The 14,072-nt window shown below is 36.6% G+C and overlaps 1 pseudogene; it reads left to right on the plus strand.

Annotated features, from left to right (window-relative positions):
- Window positions 13,498-14,072, plus strand: part of LOC109846604 — an 839-nt pseudogene continuing 264 nt past the window's right edge.

A 14,072-nucleotide genomic window follows, 5' to 3' on the forward strand; every position in this document is an offset into this window, starting at 1 on the left:
TAAATTTATTGTACAGGTTATTGTTGTGAAATATATTGTATAGGAATTTCTTATTTTCAAAAATTTTTTAAAAAAAATTCAGATTATTTTTAGCGACGGATTTTCCGTCGCTAAAAGCTCTTTTAGCGACGGAAAACTGACACGCCAGAAGTGCACTAAACAACTTTTAGCAACGGATTTTCCGTCGCCAATATTTATTGGCGACGGAAAATTATATAGCGACGGATTTCCCGTCGCTATATATCCGTTGCCAAAATTTTATTTTGGCGACGGAAAATCCGTCGCCAAAAATTAATAATTTGGCGACGAATTTTTCGTCGCTAGATATCCGTCGCTATAAATTAGCGACGGATTTGCCGTCGCTAAAGGTAGATTTACCTACCCTGACAATAGTGACGGAGTTTTAGCGACGAAATTTCTTTTTTTCCGTCGCTAAAACTTTTAGCGACGGATTTTGGACTTTTGGCGACGGATTTTTCCGTCGCCAATAGTCCCCTTCGCAGTAGTGATAGTCGCCAACAATATGAGGAATTGTGGCGAAGACATGTCTAATGTCAAAATCGTAGAGAAAGTTCTTCGTACACTCACGAAAAACTTTAACTACGTAGTGTGCTCGATTGAGGAGTCGAAAGATATCGACCAACTCACAGTCGATGAATTGCAGAGTTCCTTGCTTGTTCATGAGCAGAAAGTTCGACGAAGAGGAGATGATGAACAAGTGCTCAAAGTTGAATATGAAAACTCGGATGCACGCGGAAGAGGAAGAGGGGATGTGAGGGGCAACGGAAGCATGCGAGGAAGAGGGAGAGGTAGAATGTTCAATAAGGCAACCATAGAGTGTTTTAAATGTCATAAACTATGACACTTCCAATATGAGTGTCCTAGCTGGGAGAAGGCAGCAAATTATGTGGAGATTGATGATAAGGAAGAGTTGTTGTTGATGGCTCACATTGAACTCAATGGTACAACAAGAGAAGGTATCTGGTTTCTTGACTCGGGATGCTCCAACCATATGACAGGAAATAAGGAGTGGTTCTGGACTTTGATGAAAGTTTTAGGCACACAGTGAAGCTGGGAAATAGCTCAAGAATGCAAGTGATGGGGAGAGGCAACGTCAGACTTGAGGTCAAAGGTATGACTTAAATAATAACTGATGTGTTTTTCATTCCTGATCTTACCAACAATTTACTAAGCATTAGTCAGTTACAATAGAAGGGATTGACTATTCTAATCAGTGAAGGTGTCTGTAAAGTCTATCATCCACAAAGGGGTCTTATTGTGCACATGCAAATGACAATTAATCGGATGTTTGTTTTGCTTGCTTACATAAAGCCACGCTTCTCAAGGTGTTTACAAGTAGAGGAAGATGATGATATCAGCCTATGGCACAAGAGATATGGTCATTTGAACAACAAGAGTCTTCGTACCATGCAATATAAACAACTTGTGAGGGGTTTGCCACAGTTCAAAGTAGCAAACAAGGTGTGTGGTGTGTGCAATGTGGGAAAACAACATCGTGAAACTATGACAAAAAGAAGTAATTAGAGAGCATCAGAAAGGTTACAACTTATTCATACAGACTTGTGTGGTCCTATCACACCCATGTCGAACAGCAAGAAGAGGTACCTTTTGGTTTTTGTTGACGACTTTAGTCGAAAACTCTGGATATATTTCTTAGTTGAAAAGAGTGAAACCTTTGCTATGTTTAAGAATTTCAAACAATTAGTTGAGAAAGAGATAGGGAAGAGTATTTGTTGTTTACGAACTGACAGGGGAGGAGAGTTTACGTCGAACGAGTTCAACACTTTCTGTGAAGAACATGGCATAAAAAGGCAACTGACGACTTCCTATACTCCGCAACAAAACGAAGTAGCTGGGCGCCGAAACCGCACTATCATGAACATGGTCCGGTGTTTATTGACAGAGAAGGAGATGCCAAAGTTTATTTGGCTAGAGGCAGCTAGATGGACAGCTCATGTGTTGAATAGAAGTCTTACAGTGGCTATGAAGGATAAGGTTCCTAAAGAATGTTGGAGCGGCATCAAACCAAGTGTGGATCATTTTAGAGTGTTCGGGTGCATTGGCCATGTACACATTTCTGAGAAGAAAAGATTGAAACTTGATGATAGAAGTCACAAAATGCATACTTCTTGGTGTAAGTGATAAATCAAAAGCTTATCGATTGTATGATCCGATTACAAAGAAAGTGATCATAAGCCGAGACGTGATTTTTGAAGAGAATGAACAATGGAATTGGGGAATGAGCTCAGAGGAAGCCAAGCTTGACGTTCTAGACTGGGGAGATGGAGAAGATGATCTAGTGCATGAAAATGAAGCAAATGAGGCAGAGGAGAGTCCACTGGAGATTAGTATCGAACCTAAAAATTCATCGGAACAAAGTATATCAAACTCACAAGAAGAGACAGTTCGGCGAGAAGAGAGAGTTCGGCGAGCACCAGCATGGTTACAGGACTACATAAGTGGAGAGGGGTTATCAGAGGAAGAAGGTGATCAGAACCTGGCACTATTCATGTCACCTGAAGAACCAACCTGCTTTGAGGAAGCTGCTAAAGAAGAAAAATGGAAGGATGCAATGAAGCTTGAAATAGAGGCCATCGAGAGAAATAAGACCTGGGAGCTTGTACGTTTACCTATAGGAGCTAAAAAGATTGGAGTGAAGTGGGTCTTCAAGATCAAATTAAATGAAAATGGTGATGTTGACAAGTACAAGGCCAGATTAGTTGCAAAAGGCTATGCACAGAAGCAAGGTGTTGACTACAACGAAATATTCGCTCCAGTTGCTCGTTGGGACACAATAAGAATATTGTTAGCTGTGGCTGTTCAAAGAAGTTGGTTGGTGTACCAGCTTGACGTAAAAAGTGCCTTTCTATATGGAGAATTGAAAGAAGTAGTATACATTGAGCAACCAGAGGGGTACATCAAAGAAGGGGAGGAAGACAAAGTGTATAGACTCAACAAGGCATTATATGGACTAAAACAAGCTCCTAGGGCCTGGTTTAGTCGAATTGAGAGTTATTTTCTCAGAGAAGGATTCAAGAGAAGCAGTCATGATTACACATTATTTGTTAAAAGAGAAGAAGGTGAAAAGCTTCTGATGGTGAGCCTCTATGTTGTATTTGTTAAAAGAGAAGAAGGTGAAAAGCTTCTGATGGTGAGCCTCTATGTTGATGATTTGATATATGCAGGCAATGATATTGGTGTGTGTGAAAAAGCTTCTGATGGTGAGCCTCTATGTTGATGATTTGATATATGCAGGCAATGATATTGGTGTGTGTGAAAAATTCAAAAACTCAATGAAACTAGAGTTCGAGATGACCGATCTTGGAAAAATGAGATATTTCTTGGGTGTGGAGGTCCAGCAGAGTTCTAAGGGAATTCATTTGTGCCAAAAGAAGTATGCAAGAGAAGTTCTGGAGAGGTTCAAAATATGGAATTGCAATCCTGTGAAGAATTCGATAGTACCTGGAACTAAGTTATCCAAAGAAGATGGTGGTGCAAATGTAGATGCAATGTTGTACAAACAATTAGTGGGGAGCTTGATGTATTTGACGACAACAAGGCCAGATATGATGTACGTTGTGTGTCTTATTAGTAGATTTATGGCCAAACCAAAGGAGTAACACTTACAGGCAGCAAAAAGGGTGCTCAAGTACTTGAAAGGGACACTAGATTTGGGAATGTTTTACAAGAGAGGAACTGGTAGTGAGTTGAAGGCGTACACGGACAGTGACTATGCAGGAGATGTGGACGATAGGAGGAGTACGTCCGTGTATGTTTTCTTGTTGAGCGAAGCTGCTGTATGTTGAGTTCAAGAAAGCAGGCAATAGTTACTTTGTCTTCGACGGAGGCTGAATACGTGGCAGCAACAGCTTGTGCCTGTCAGTGTATTTGGATGAAGGAAGTTCTTTCTCAAATTGGCTTCTCTCGATGTAAGTGTGTGGAGATCTTGTGTGATAATAAAAACTCCCCATCCTCTCCCCGTTGACGTAGGTAATTTGCTGAACCACGCAAATCTTTGTGTTTGTGATTGGTTTGTGCCGTTCTTTTGTGAATTGCACTCGTTGGTTGGTCTTCTCTCTTGTTCGCTAACTCGTGTGGGTGTTTGGTTCGCGAGCACGCTTCCGTTGACGCACAATAATTGGTATCAAAGCTCTAGGGTTTCAGACCTAGGGTTTATTTTGGGTGGAGGAAAATTCGTTGTTGGAAGCTTGGATCTTAGAGATCTAGGCTTCGGTGGAGATAGCATAGCGGAGTTGCCAGTTGGAGATCTCACCTTCCTCGTATGGTTAGGAGTTCATGTTGGAATCCAATATAGGGTTCAAGTTAGGTAATTTCTCAATTCTATCAGTTGTTCGAATTTTCTCTACAAGTTAGAGTTAGCAAGCAATGACAGAAGATAGTGGTGAAAGCAGCAAGGCTACGGCAAGTACAGTTCAGGTTGCATTTCAGAATATGAAGATCAGTATTGTGAAGTATGACAGCAAGATCAACTTTGGGTTGTGGATGAGTGATAATCACATTTTATTATAATTTTATACCCTCATAATCTATTTTATATGAATACATATACCATTAATAATTATTTTTATCTTTAATTGCAGGTTAATGAAGAATAAAGCCCAAGATCTCTTCTCTCAACAAAAACCCATGAATTAAATGAAGAACACAAGCTAGAGCCAAAAAGCCCAAGCCCAGAATCAAGCCGAGTAGCCTGTAGAAGCCAGAGAAAATAAAAAAATCAAATATGAAAAAATGTATTCAAGATAGTTGGCCGCAAAGATACGATGATATCTTTCAATGCGGAAGACAAAATTTAACATATAATATATAAAAATCGCCTATCTCGACGAGACGAAGCCATCCGTGAAGGTAGAAGTTTGATAGGGCATTGATGCTAGCATCGATGCGGGCATCGATACTGACGAATCAGTTACAGACCAATGGCCAATTTTTGATGGTTTTGGATAAGGATTTAATCTAACGGCTCTCATTCATTGATGTTTACTATAAATAAGGGTGGAAAGTGAGGGGTTAGGGGGGTGAAAAATTTTGTATCTCCTTTTAGAGAGGAGGGCTACTCTTAATTGAGAAGACCTTCTAAATTTGTAACTTTTTGTTATAATTAATAAAAGAATTTTTTTCACCACTTTAAATTTTTCTTCTCTTTGTTGGATGATGAAGATAGAGATGAAAATTAATTTAGAGGTTTGTTTTTCTTATTTTTCTCTTTTATTTCTTTTCTTATTTCTTAGTAGCTTAGATTTATTTACATGCTTGTAGTTAGATTTTATTTTCTCTTTTATTTCTTTTCTTATTTCTTAGTAGCTTAGATTTATTTACATGCTTGTAGTTAGATTTTATTTTCTTGTTTAAATAGCCAAGAGGCTCTTAGTAGCTTAGATTTATTTACATGCTTGTAGTTAGATTTTATTTTCTTGTTTAAATAGCCAAGAGGTTACAACCCTCTTGCCTTAGATTTATTTTATGCTTATAGATTAGATTTATTTTATGCAGAGTAGATTTATTTTTTTGCATTTAATTCTTGTAATTTATTTTGTAGTTTAGATTTTGTAATTTATTTTTTAATTCTTGTAATTTATTTTGTAGTTTAGATTTTGTAATTTATTTTGTAGTTAGATTTTAATTTCTTATACTATTCACCTTGAGGCTAGAACCCTCTTGGGTTTAGTTTTTCTTTTTGTTCATTTTCTTTTTCTTTGATTCGCCTTTAGGCTAGAACTCTAGGGAATCACCATTTTCTAAGAAGTGGATTCAATTCTAGCTTATCCATATCTTTAATTGAATTTGTCATATTTACTTTCTTGACTTTTATTTTTATTCTTGATTTTCCTTTTTGATTCTTGATTTTATTCATCTCTCCTTGTGAAAATCATTTATTCATTGTCACACCCACTCTCACTTACATTTTACGCCTATTTACACACCATTTTCATTCTCTCCATCTCTCCACAATCATATTCATTCATCACTCCTAATTGTCACGCACATAACATAAGAACCAATTTTAATTTTCTCTTACAAAACACCTTCCTCGTGGGATCGATAACTTTTTATACTATAACTTGATTGATTGTGCACTTGTAGTTTTTGGGTATATGTTTATGCCGCATCAATGAGTGATGTGTAAGATGCTTTGAATGCTCAGAACTTAGAGGAGACCATCATGGTCTATGAGAGGCCACCGAAGTATGATGAGGCGATATGGGACAAGATGAATCGAAAGGCTTGTGAGGTAATAAGATCTTGTTTAGAATAATAGTTGAAGTACAATATGATCTGTGTGACATCTGCGATGAAGAAGTGGGAGATTCTCAACAACAAATATCTTACGAAGAGTGTTGAGAACTGGTTGCACTTGTTACGAATATTGTTCAGATTCCAGATGTCCAGAGGTACCTCACTTGCAGATCATGCGAACAACTATATAAAGTTATTTTCGGACTTGACGAATGTGGATGAGAAGATATCGGATGAGTACAAGACAATTATTTTATTAGGCTCCTTACCCATGAGGAGTATGATACATTCGTGCTCACTTTATTGAATGGTGGATCTTACATCACCTATAGTGAAGTGACTAATACGTTGATGAATTTTGATTTGAGGAGAAAAGATAAAGAATCTTCCAAAGCTATCACTTTATGAGAGGCCTTATCGATGAGAGGAAGGAGTCCATATCCTAGAGGTGGTAATTGAGACATGTCAAAGTCTAGAGGCCACTACCAAATTTTGAAGAATCAGTGTGCCTTTTACAGAGAACAAGGACATTAGAAGAGAGATTGTTCGAAGCTTAAAGAGAAGAAGAATAGCAAGAAGAGGGCCCCGAAGGCCAATGAGGTGACTGTCGCTAAAGGTGGTGATGATTCAGATGATTCATGCTTTTCTCTATATATTACTCTAGAGGTTAATCATGTGGATGCATCAGATTGGATGTTGGATTCTGGTACTACTTATCATGTGACTCCCCGATGAGATTAGTTTGCATCTTTCAAGAAGCTCCATAGGGGTGTGATGGTCATGGGAAACGATCAGTCCTGTGACAATTATGGGATAGGTACCGTCAGGATTCAGATGCACGACGGAGTTGTTCGTGAGTTGAATGAAGTGAGATATATTGCTCAGCTAAAGAAGAATCTTATTTCTGTTGGAGCTTTGGAGACAAAGGGATTCAAGGTGACTTTTGAGAGCGCTATAGAAAAAGTTACTAAGGGATCTTTGGTAGTGATGAAGGGAGCCCGAAGTAGAAATCTATATTATTTGAAGAGAAGCACCAAGATTGGCCAGGTAGCTTTAACAGTTTTAAAGGCGGACATGAGTAGACTTTGGCACTACAGATTGTGGTATATATGTAAAAAGTCACTGCAGACGCTGTGCAAACAGGGGCTATTGAAGGGAGCCAAGAGTGGGAAGATTGAATTTTGTGAGCATTGTGTTTTTGGCAAGAAGACTAAAGTGAAGTTTGGGACAACCATTCATAGGACGTCAAGCATTTTAGACTATATGCACATAGATGTTTGGGGTCTTACCAAGACGGCATCACTTGGTGGTCGATATTGGTTCGTCACGTTTGTAGATGACCATTCTAGGTGTTGTTGGATATACACAATGGTGAAGAAGAGTGAAGTCCTAAAGATATTTATGAAATGAAATAGAAGATTAGAATTGCATACAGGGAGAAAGATTAAGACGTTGAGATCTGACAATGGCGACAAGTACACTTCAGACCCTTTTCAGCAGCTATGTCGAGACGAGGGCATAGAGAGGCACTTCACATTTAGTCATACACCGCAGCAGAATGGGGTGACAGAGAGGTTGAATTGGTCTTTACTGAAGAAGGTCTGATGTTTGTTATCGCAGAGTGGTTTGGAGAAGATCTTTTGGGCTGAGGCACTTTCATATGCGAGCCACCTTATTAATAGGCTGCCTTCATCTGTGATTGAGGGAAAAATCCCTATGGAGATGTGGTCGAGAGAGCCAGTACATGACTATGATCAGCTTAAGGTATTTGGGTGCCCTGCGTTTTATCATGTCAGAACTGATAAAAACCTCGAGCTAGAAATGTCATATTTGTGGGATTCAAGCGTGGTGTAAAAGGATACAATCTTTGGGATCCAATTGAGAAAAATGTTGTGCTGAGTAGAGATATCACATTTGATGAGGCTGGACTCTTGAAGCCTACCAGCTCTCATCAGGTGGAGAGCACCCCGACAGAGGAGATATCATAAGTGGTAGAGATTGATACAGCTCTACAGAGTCCAGATAGGACCGTATCTATTACAGTGTCGACTGAGGTGATGCCAGGCGAGCACGATGATGATTTGGAGGATACAGGTATGACAGAGAAGGATCAGGGACCGATGGCTCAAGTTCAGGATTCGATTGCAGTTCGGAGACCGAGGAGAGACATACGGTTGCCAGCGAGGTATACGGACACAGTCGTTGCATATATACTTCTGGTGGAGAGTGTCGACGAGATGGTTCCTACTACATTCAGAGAGACTGAGCAGAGTTCAGAGGTTGATTTGTGGCAGGAGGCTATGCAGGAGGAGATGGAGTCTCTTCACAGGAACATCACATGGGAGCTTGTTGAGCTTTCAAAGGGGCGAAAAGCTATTGGTTGAATATGGGTGTATACTAAGAAGGAGGGCATTCAGGACACTCCAGTGAGGTTCAAAGCTAGATTAGTAGTGAAGGGTTATGCACATGAAGAAGACATTGACTACAATGAAGTCTTTTCTCCGGTGGTAAAGCAGTCTTCGATTCGAATTTTGCTAGCTTTGGTAGTACAGTATGGTTTGGAATTGGACCAGTTGGTTGTGAAAACAACTTTTCTTCATGGTGATCTTGATGAGGAAATTTATATGACTTAGGCATTGGGGTTTCGAGCTGTCGGAAAGAAGAAATTGGTGTGTAGAAGCTTGTTGCAGATTCGTGCTTGTTGAGGTCTGTTGAGGCCATTTGGATAAACTATGGGCGACTTGATCCCTTGGAAGAGAGGGTACGTAGGTAACCATATTGGTGCAGCCGGATATGGAGAGACGACACATTGGTGTTCTTAATGGCGTCGGTTCAGTTTTGGGAACACTTCGCTAAGGTGGAGAATTATTGGATAATAGGTTATTAGGCCAAATATGATTCCTAGTCTGTTTTGGTTTTGGTTTTAGGGTTTATATATATATATATATATATATATATATATACTGTTTTAGAAGAGAAATAAGAGAGAAAAGAGAGACTTTTGAGTACTTTGAGAGAGAGATTATTGTGAGGGAGTGAGAGATTGTTGGTTAGAGTTATTTTGAGTATTTGAGAGAGTTGTAACCCATTGTTTTTCTCCTCCATATAGTGAAAATTCCTCATCCTCTCCCCGTGGACGTAGGTAATTTGCCGAACCACGTAAATCTTTGTGTTTGTGATTGGTTTGTGTCGTTCTTTTGTGAATTGCACTCGTTGGTTGTTCTTCTCTCTTGTTCGCCGACTCGTGTGGGTGTTTAGTTCGCGAGCACGCTTCCGCCGATGCGCAACAATGCTATCTTAGATTGAATGTAAGGTGTCACCTTAGGAACACTTTTCATCATCCTTCAGCAATCAAAACAAAGAAGACCCCACTCTTAGATCATACTCCCTTTAAAAGCACGAGTTTGGGAAAAGCTTTCCATGGTCAATACTATCCTTCATTATTTTTGTTATAGCCGTTTTAGTGATGGAAAATAATCTCTAATTAATGACAGACAAGTATCTCACATTATGTATTATCAATTCAGCATCTCAAGATAATTAGAGGCTCAACACGGTCGGCTCAACATGCCGACATCTTGCGAGTACCACTCAAAAAGCGTCACATGTCGACGTTCAAAAGGCGTTATGTGTCGTCCCCTAGTTGAGTCGACTACTTAACCACTCCACTCGGCCAACTCGTCGGCCAACACCTTGCGAGAGTGACTCAAAAAACGATACTTCTCGACCATCCGATGAGTAGAAAGGCGACGAAACGCCTTGAGCCTCTCCTGTGCATTGATGACTAATCACCTCACAATAAATGCCATTAAATGCATTATGAGGGTCATTATTCCTTTGCCACCAATAGAATTTATGACACATCAGATCACGTCGGTACCACACACCCCACATCACTTTGTATTAAACGCTGAAGTGACCTCTTCTCAACTCGTCGGCCGACACATGTGAAGTTGAGACTGATGTGGCCGCCAGCCTATGATCGATCGAAATTACCCTTCTACCATCCTACCCCTACTATAAAAGGAGATACTATTTTCACTTACAGGGTAAGCTTTTTCTCATTACTTTCTAAACTTAAGAACTACTGCAGTTCATTTTACTTCTCCACACAAGTAACTCACTGGCTTGATCATCGGAGAAACAACCGGTGAAGCACACCCTGCTCTCTTACGATTTGTTACTTATGTAGAGAAGAATAGCTTACTCAAGAACCGAACATTCAGAGAGTTAGAGGACATCCGTCAATTTAATCAACTCATTTTATTTAACTGTGTGATTCCATACATCAACAATTTTGAATATTTTATTTAAATCTTATTTTATCCTAATTCAAATTATATCTTATACTAATCTCATGTGAACTACCTATAGCTCAACAATTTTTAAAAAATAATAAGGTCAATAAAATACATGAAATACTATTTTGAATATTTTATTTAAATTCTAATCTACACTAATACTAATCATATCTTATCCTATGTGAACTATTTGTAACTTAATAATTTAAAAATAAGATTAAAAAAATCATATGTAGATAACATATTATAATATATGAAGTATTACCAAAAACACCTAAAAAGTATTAAAAATTGTATAAAATACCTTCAAAGGTTCAAAATTACACAGAACACCCTGACTTCTCAAAACTTGAAACAACAAAAACACCCTTAATATTTTAAAAATGATAGAATCAACCTCAAAAGTTCAAATTACAAAAAAGCATCCCAAAATTCTAAAATTTTAGAACTTGCAAACAACATATATGAATTCAAAGGATTACCAGTAAGCACTTGAAAATTTAAAATTAGCAACAAATAACTCAAAGTTATAAAAAATATAAAAACTCCCTCGAAAGTTAATCATCGCAAAAAAATAAAATTTTAAAACTTATAACCAATACACATCAAATTTAAAAATTATCAGTGGAGGCTGAAAATTTGAATTTTTTAAAAAAATAACACAATTTGCAAAAAGCACCTGCAAAATATCAGAGTTGCAAGAAATATCCTAACATTTAAAAACTTACCATTAGCACATAAAACATGAAAATTACAAGCACCCAACTTAAAACCTAAAATTTTTAATAAACATCATCTAATTTTAAAAATTACAAACCACACCCTCATAAGTTCAAAATCACAAAAAAGGCTGAAAATTTCTAAACTTATTAAAGAAAAGACTAATTGGTTTGATATTTATTAAGATATATTAATTTAACTTTTAATTTAAATTTTATTATTCGTTTTCATCATCTAAAGGTAGTCTAAATTGATGCTGGTAAAACATAACAATAACAATGTATTAAAAATATCCAGTTAAAGAATAAAAATTTAAAAAATATATGATGGATTAAAATCAATGTCAATGTATAAATTAAACGAATTGCATATAATTTTATTAATAATATTAATTGATAGAAGACTAAATTACATAAAACTAATAAAAACTATAATATAATATCTCAGCATTAATTTAATGATGATGTATAAACATTGAATCTAATGTTAATAATATTTATAGGATAAAAAAATACAATGAGTTATATTTAGAGAAACATAAAGTTTAGAGATATCCTTCAAAAAAATGAAGATGTTTTCCTTTTAAATGGAGAAGACAAGAAAATAAACCAAAAATTCAAAAACAATCATGAATCACTTGAATTAACATTGGCAAAAGTCATATCTATCAAAGAAGCACCAATTGAATTCCCCTTGAAGACCATATTAAATAACTTTGTCCTAATCAAATAAGCATTCTCCATGAAAGAAGTAAGTTTTTATAAATTTTCATACCTTATCCTTCAAATACTAAAGCAATCATAAAATTAATATAAAATTATATATATATAAATCTTGCACCAGAAACTAAACTGAAGCTATTGATCAATTATCTTATGATATATAACAAGCCAGATAAGAGAAGACAAATCACTCTAATGGGCAAAATATATATACATGATACTTATTTACAATAATATAAGTTAAAAAAAATTAAAATCGACCTTTTTCCGATACAGTGGCATGACTCAGCATGTAACTTCATTTGGGGATATGACTACCAACAAAGGATCAATTCTTGACAACATGACCAAACATAAGCATATAATAGTACTATCAGATTTCTATCACTTTTTACAAAATAAACATATCAAAATTAAATATTAATATTATAATCTAAGTTAAATTAACAATAAAAATGTAGTTATTTTTTTAGATTTCATGGAAAATGATATGGACAGAGCAAATATAATATTTTTTAAAGCGACAAGAACTCCTATCGAATGCACAACAGAAGAATTCATTACAGATAAAAAAAAGGTAACTCCTAACCTTATTAAGTAATAAGTTAAAAATAAAAAAGTTTCATATGCATAAAATTACCACTTAATCTCATTGAATAGAAAAATAATCAAAGTCCATATATATGTCCAAAATTTTGTGTTAAACATAGGAAATGCATTCAACTTTTTTATGAAGTAAGACAAGAAGATAAAAGACGAATGTGTCTAGGAAAGATAGTAGTGAAAGGAATCTAGCTTCAACCTGATATCACAATCAATGTAGATGATAAAAATACAACTCTAGAAATGCCTAAGAAAGAGATAAAGATGGAGAAGAATTTATCTCGACTCAATAATAAAATAAAACAGAAGGAATAAAAGATATGATTTCTAGATATTTTATAAAATAGTTTAATTTTTCTGAGTAAAACAGGAATATCTAGAAGAGATTTAAATAAAAAAATTTAGTACTTTTATATGCTTTTGTGGATGCTTTACCATACAAAAATGTACTAAAGTTAGCATTAATCTTTAATTTATAATTTTTATAAATTCTATGAATGATTAAAAACAAACTCCATATTCTCTTTAGTTTCGTTCTAGTCCACTTTTATTCAATCATTTTGGCTTATTGGCTTCAATTATTCATATTCCTTTTATAACGCTATTTTAAAGGTGTTTTTAACTTTCACAACATACTTTCTCAAGTCAAGCTTAGTTTCGTATCGGCCTAAATAACATTAAAATGCAAATTAACTTTAGATTAGCCCATTCAAATAAAATTTAAAAAATATATATATAACCACAATGCTAAAGTTTAGTAACATAAGCGAGTAAAAACTATCAAAATAGAACTAAGGAATAAATTTTGGTAAGAAAATAAATTAAATATAATTAATTATGGTATTTGATCGCATGCACTACACGTGCATAAAACCGCCAAGGCATACCTTGGTTGTACCATAAAGAACGTCATCGTCACGGTTCCTGCTCACTTCAACGATTCGCAATGCCAGGCCAGCAAGGATGCTGGTCATATTGCAGGGCTCAACGTCATGAGGATTATCAGCGAGCCAACTGCTGATGCTGTTGCTGCTGTTGCCTACGATCTTGACGAAAAGGTGACTAGTGTTGGTGTTGGTGAGAAGAACGTCCTCACCTTCGACCTTGGTGGCGGTACCTTTTGATGTTTCCCTTCTTACCATTGAGGAGGGTATTTTTGAGGTCAGGGCTACTGCTGGTGACACTCATCTCGGAGGAGAGGACTTTGACGACTGCATGCGCGGTGCACCATTTCATAGCAAGAAGAACATGAGTGGCAACCCTAGAGCTCTTTGAAAATTTCAAACAGCTCGTGAGAGGGTGAAGAGGACTCTTATTTCCTCGACCACCGACACCAAAATCGAGATCGATTCTCTACACGAGGGTTTCGATTTGTACTTAACCATCACACCAAAATTCGAGGAGCTGAGCATGGATCCTGCATAGAAGTGCTTAAGGGATGCCAATA

The sequence above is a fragment of the Asparagus officinalis genome, chromosome 7 (genome assembly GCF_001876935.1).
Source record: "Asparagus officinalis chromosome 7, Aspof.V1, whole genome shotgun sequence".
In the NCBI taxonomy this organism is placed as follows: domain Eukaryota; kingdom Viridiplantae; phylum Streptophyta; class Magnoliopsida; order Asparagales; family Asparagaceae; genus Asparagus; species Asparagus officinalis.